Source organism: Pteronotus mesoamericanus, unplaced genomic scaffold (genome assembly GCF_021234165.1).
Source record: "Pteronotus mesoamericanus isolate MK-2021 breed Mesoamerican mustached bat unplaced genomic scaffold, CSHL_Meso_final contig_657, whole genome shotgun sequence".
NCBI lineage: Eukaryota > Metazoa > Chordata > Mammalia > Chiroptera > Mormoopidae > Pteronotus > Pteronotus mesoamericanus.
In genome coordinates this window covers 10,320,780-10,326,779 of record NW_026555229.1, presented here as the reverse complement: position 1 = coordinate 10,326,779, position 6,000 = coordinate 10,320,780, and the positions used below count along the sequence as shown (strand labels likewise).

The window sequence follows — 6,000 nt, the reverse complement described above, 5'->3', positions numbered from 1 at the left end:
TTTTCATTTGATGAATCTTAGGACAGAAGCCTAAACCTAGAACCAGCATCTGCTTTAAACATTTGGGCAGATGGGAGACAGGGGTATGTGGGAGAACATGTTTCCTACAGAGATATTTATTTTCTGTTATCTAAAAAGATGAGAGGACATCAGAGTGGACTAGATCAATTGTCAGTCTTCTTGGGAAAATACAAAACTTGATAAGCCTTCTATTCTACCCCAAGGTGGCCATCAACATTCTTCAGCAAAGAACTGAACCTCCCTCCCGTCCAGGGCAGATTTGTTTTTGTTTCTGATTTCCTCTTTTATTACATAATCAAATCTTTCCTGAAATGATAGGGATTTAGAGCAAAAATGAAACCCCATATGTCTTTTTGAGGCGTGGGGCAGTGCCAGGAAAGGAACTAGTGTTTATCGAACTACTAACGGCTATAGTTTATAAATTTCACTTGTCATCATAGTTCATTATGTATCTCCCTTCTCTTTTGCCAAGTTGTTGTTGTTGGTTGTTTTTTTTGTTTTGTTTTTTGTTTTTGTTTCTTATGATGTAGAGTACTTGTGCACATTTAATCATGTAATGATCACTACAATCCTGGTTTGTCAGGTCTCAATGTCACAGGTGAACCAAAGGTCTCAGCAATACTGTGTAACCTGCCCAGTCTCCTAGCTGGTTAGATCTGCTTACAGGATTTGATGCGGGATGTGTGGAAGTCCAAAGTCCCTTCTCCATTCATGACAGCACAGTGCTTACCATCCTTGTCAGCTATTTCACTTGCACTTACAGTTCCATCTAGATAATTTGGATGCTTTCTATTTGATATGTAGGCCTTATGCTCTTTTCTGTCACTTCTTAATTAAAAGACCTTTTCTTTCTAGAAACCTGGTACATAAATGACTACATTTCTATCTATAGAGTCTTCTTCCCAGCATGCTCTCTGTTTCTCAGGTGTAATAACAGAATAATTACAGGAGTAAAGGAAAGTAGAGCTTTCCTTTCAAAAGAGGATGCATGTGAGAAATAGTGGAAGAAGTCAGCGGTTACTCTATTCATAATGATGCCTGAATTTGAAGGATTATTTATGTGGTCTGTTGCTTACTTGCATGAATTATAACCATCTGTATGTGAGGTTTCTGGCAAAAGGACTGAGGATGAGCATAGCATGATTTGACCTCTCTAGTCAAATCAGAAATGGTACTTTAAAGTTCTGATGAAAACTCATCACTTGAACTGGATTCTCAAGACACTTTATATAAAGGAATGGAGGCATAGCTGACAGAAAACATCTTCCTCCTCCTCTTTATTAATGTTTTAATTTCCATTGCTGTTTTGGCCCTTAAAGTAAACCATATAAAACTGGCCAAAAAGAAATGAGATGCAGGGGGGAGGCATAGACAAATGTATTTAAAAAGTAAATAAATTTAAAAAAAATAAAAAAAAAGAAATGAGATGCATAATAAAGTATAAAAACAAGTGAGATTTATAAAATATTCACCTGCTTTGAAGTCGTGTTTGATATTATCTTCCAATAAAGACAAATACAGCACTCCACTACTTCCAGATCTCCTCTATAGTCATACTTGAGCACAAGTTTATTGAATGATTCCATTATAGGGAATGAACATCGTCCTTCAATATCTTGCCCACTTGCTCCTCTGTTCTCAAAAAGGTAATATTCTAAATGTAGCCAAGAGAGATAATCAGGACTACGACTGTTCCTTATCGTGTATCAATTAAGTTCTAACTATTTACTATTGAGTATGCCAGCTACTGTTTAGGAATATTCAGTGACCCAAAAGAGTCGCTGTGCAGGTTCAGTGAGACAGCGCACTCGGCATACCTAGCAGGAGTGTGAACGAGTTAGTACTGAGATTGGTAAGAAAGATCCATTTATGAGCTGGAGGTTGTTCCTACCTGACAGTCTGGTATCTTTATCTCAATTAGTGCTATTTCCTAATGGTACTGTAGTTAATCATGTTTTGTAACCAAGAGTAATTACTTTACTTCCCTAAGCCTGTTTTCTCATTTATAAAAATACTTAGTTCATAATGCTGTTCTGAAGATTAAAAAAAGAGAATACATATAGAGAACTGCTAACATTGTCTGACACATAGTAAATGATTAGTAAAAATTGAACATTGTTACAAAGATGGAGGCAAAGATGACGTTCTGTAGGGAATCTAAATAGATTCCCTACAGAATGTCAAGGGCCACCTCTAGTCCATATAATTTCAGATCCCTAGCATCAGTCCTGATAACATATGGTTTTTATAATATATATTTAAATCATATTTGTCCTTAGGTATACTTTTAAAGATGAAGGGTTAAAAAATGTAAGTCACGATGTCTCTCTACTTTTGCATGCCCATAGTGGTCACCACTGTTTATTCCTGGTGCTCTCTCTGAGACCAGGCCAGCCCTCAGAATCCTTCTCAATGCCTACAATAATTAGATTGGAGCACAGGAGAGGTACCTATTTAAATTTACTTTCATGGAAGCTTGGTCTGATGCCATTATTCTGACTCACAGCTGAGGGAAGTAGTTAAATCACAGTATAGAGATTTAATGAAGGTGAATAGAAAAATAACAAAAAAAATTAATAATATTCCTTTGAGGAGCTTTTAAGCCCTTTCCCTATAATGCATATAGATATAATCCAACTCAAAAAGTGCCTCTCTCAGAATGGCAGAAAAACTCATTCATGCTCCTGGGCAGGGAAAAGGAATAATGCAGAGAAAGCCAGCTGCCTTTTTTCTTTAATGGTGTGGGTAACAGTTCCCTTTCTTAATCTCTTGTCTTTAAGACTCTACCGGTCACTCTTTTATCCTATAATAGTCTTTCACAAGGAGACATCTCTCTCATGTCCACTTGCCTTTGGACTCTTGGTTCAAATCATCCTAGTCTGAAGCCTTTTCTTGAGACCCAGTCTCAAGAACATGCTTTATTTTTTTTTTAATTTTTATTTTTTGGAATATGAACATATTTCTTTACTAAAACTCTCACATGAATGACACATTAGCATTGTCCTGATGTGATAAAGCTACATACATCTGACCCACATCATGGCAGGAAGTGGGGGTAAGGGCTCTCAGAGCTGGAACCAAGTGTCCACTGAAGAAACCTCTATTCCCCAGAGAGAGGATGTTTCCTTGGATTGCATCATCTATATTGCAGCTTCCAGGTCTCCATGGCTTGCCCAGACTCCTTCGGTCTGGCACCAGCTGACCCTATTTTCTCTTGTCATTCCAGACTTCTTTAAGACCCAGGCCAACCGTCGCATGTCTCACTAGCCCAGGCCACTTTTGGAATTTAGCAGTACACGCCCCTTTGGTATGCTGCTGCCCTGCCACCCTCAGGGGCACAGCTGGGAGCTGGGGGTGGAGCAAGTTGGACATGACATCATATTATCAAAAGCAAACAGCAGGGGTACATTAGCAAATGACACCTGGGCATACAACTAAAAGCCACACAGAACACATGCTTCCTCCCCAAATGATACATGATTCCCCAAAGAGCAGAGGAAACCCCTATACCATTTAAACATGTATGGAGTGATTCTGTAGGCCAGGCATGAGGGAAATCAAGTGGGTGGTGGTTACTTCGCCCTGTCCTGCACACAGCAGGGTGTTAGTGCTTCAGAGCCGGAGCCAGATCTGCATCCTGACTCTTCCATGCTGCTGAATGGTGTCACCACTCTGCTTCCACCTCTTTTGGACCTTAGTTCGTTTTTCAGAAGGGAGGAGAGATGGCAGAGAGAAGGACCAAGGATGGCAGAGACTTAGGACAGGGGTGGGGGTGAGAGTGGGGTGATGACCTGTAAGACAAAATAAAAAATAATACAAAAATGTACAAACTAGATTTACTAGAATATTTTATAACAATGGCAGGTAGCTGGCAATACTACATGCTAACACAGACAATATGACACCCAGCCCCAGGGGAAGGACTCAGTGGGAGAGTGTGGCAGAAGCTACCATTTTAGACTAAACCTTTCCATGGACTGCTGACAGGATTGGATCCGCTGCTTCAGCTGTGAGCCTTCTTTGATGGTGACAGAACAGGCGATGACAGGCCTGGAGACCCCACAGGCCTGCCCTAGTGCCTGCTCGGAGCGCACGAACATGTAGGGCACGTTCTTGTCTTCACACAGCAGCGGCAGGTGCAGGATGACCTCCAGGGGCTCTGCATCTGCAGCCCTCACAATGAACCCAGAGGTGCCCGTGCTGTGTTTTGGTGGCCTCGTTGGCTCCTTTCCGAAGCTGCTTGTAGTTACATGACTGCTGAACGAAGTCCAATAGCTTTTTGGTGAGGAATCCGTGAGAGGGTATGCCTTTGGATTTACATCTGCCTTGGTCACAGCTGCGGTTCTGCGGTCTCACCTCTCCTTATGAAACTGTGAGGACGTCCTACACATGTTTTAATAGTTCATAGTTCCCTTCAAATCTGATCTACGTGTGTGAAGATATTTGAGGGAAGAGCTGCCCCTTGGAAGGAACACTAATACTGTTCTAATTTCCTTCCTACCTGAGTAATTTTCATGAGTTCTGGCAAGAGAAGCCTATGTGGGCATTCTGGAGTTAATCACGGCATAGTTTCAATGAATTTGTTCCTAGGCAGCTTATTTATGTTTTTATGAGTCCTGTGGCTCTTATTTCATCACTGCCTATTCAGAGCACAGGATCTGTCAGAAATGATGAAGGATCATCCTCATTATAAACTCAAATATACCTCCCTTCCACTCATTACATCAACCTTTATCAGAATACAATATCACCATCAGACACCAGAGCTTCTCAGCAAAGTTTACTTTCATTTAAACAAACCACTACTCACTTTTGGGGTGTATGCAGGATGGAGAGTGGAAAGTGTGGCATTTAGTAGATACTGCACAGATATAATGACATTCCCTTAAGAATATCATGTGCAGCCCTGGCTGGTGCGGCTCAGTGGATTGAGTGCCAGCCTGAGAACCAAAGGGTCCTGGTTTGATTCCCATTCAGGGCACATGCCTGAGTTGTGGGCTAGGGCCCCAGTAGGGGGCCTGTGAGAGGCAACCACACATGGATGTTTCTCTCCTTCTCTTCCTCCCTTCCTTCCCCTCTTTAAAAATAAAATTTTTAAAAATCTTTAAAAAAATTATCATGTGCAAGTTATCTGTCAGTCACCTGTCCAGTTCATATTAATTATATTAGCATTCTCTCCCTCTTTCTCAGAAATGAGAGAGTAGGGATGAGAGAAAAGAGAAAGACTGACTGACTACCTTGTGAAGGGACACAAGAAATGAGGGCATGTAGACCAGAAAGACAGTGTCTATTCTGAAAGCAGAAGTTAGTTGGTGAAGTTACTAATAAAACAAATCATATTGCAGCTATTCTAAGATAAATAAATGATGCTTCATTATTGAAAAATGCATTTCTTCTCAATATCTGCCAAACTTTAATATATATATATTTTTTCCATTTAGCCACCTCTTGTCTTTTGATTGGAACATTTAATTCATTTACATTTAAAGTTATTATCATTTTTTTGTTTTTAAATTTAATTAATTATTATTGAATTTATTAGGGTGACACTGGCCAATAAAATCATACAGGTTTCAAGTGTACAACTCAATAAAACATCACCTGCACACCGCATCATGCACTAACCACCCAAAGCCAAGTCTCTTTCCATCCCCATTTATCCCCCATTTTTGTCCACTTCCACCTCCTTCTAACCCTCCCCCAACTTTCCCTCTGGATATCACCATACTGCTGTGTGTGTGTGTGTGTGTGTGTGTGTGTGTATTTAACGCCTTTACTGTTTTTTTCCCCATAAATTAAAAAAAGTTAAGACTGGTCTTGGATGTTACGTAACAACTACTGGCCCTTTCCTGCTTTATCTATTACCTGGAGATCTCAAAATTTGCTCAGCTAGGCTACATTTTTACAGGATCTTATTAACATATACAAATAAAAGTATTTATTGAGTGGCTATTTACAATGAAATGAGTTTCCGTATTA

The 6,000-nt window shown here is 40.1% G+C and overlaps 1 pseudogene; it reads right to left on the bottom strand.

The window, feature by feature from the left end:
• Positions 1-3,968: 3,968 nt before the first annotated feature.
• LOC129077042 (NHP2-like protein 1) overlaps positions 3,969-6,000 on the bottom strand; it is a 47,056-nt pseudogene continuing 45,024 nt past the window's right edge.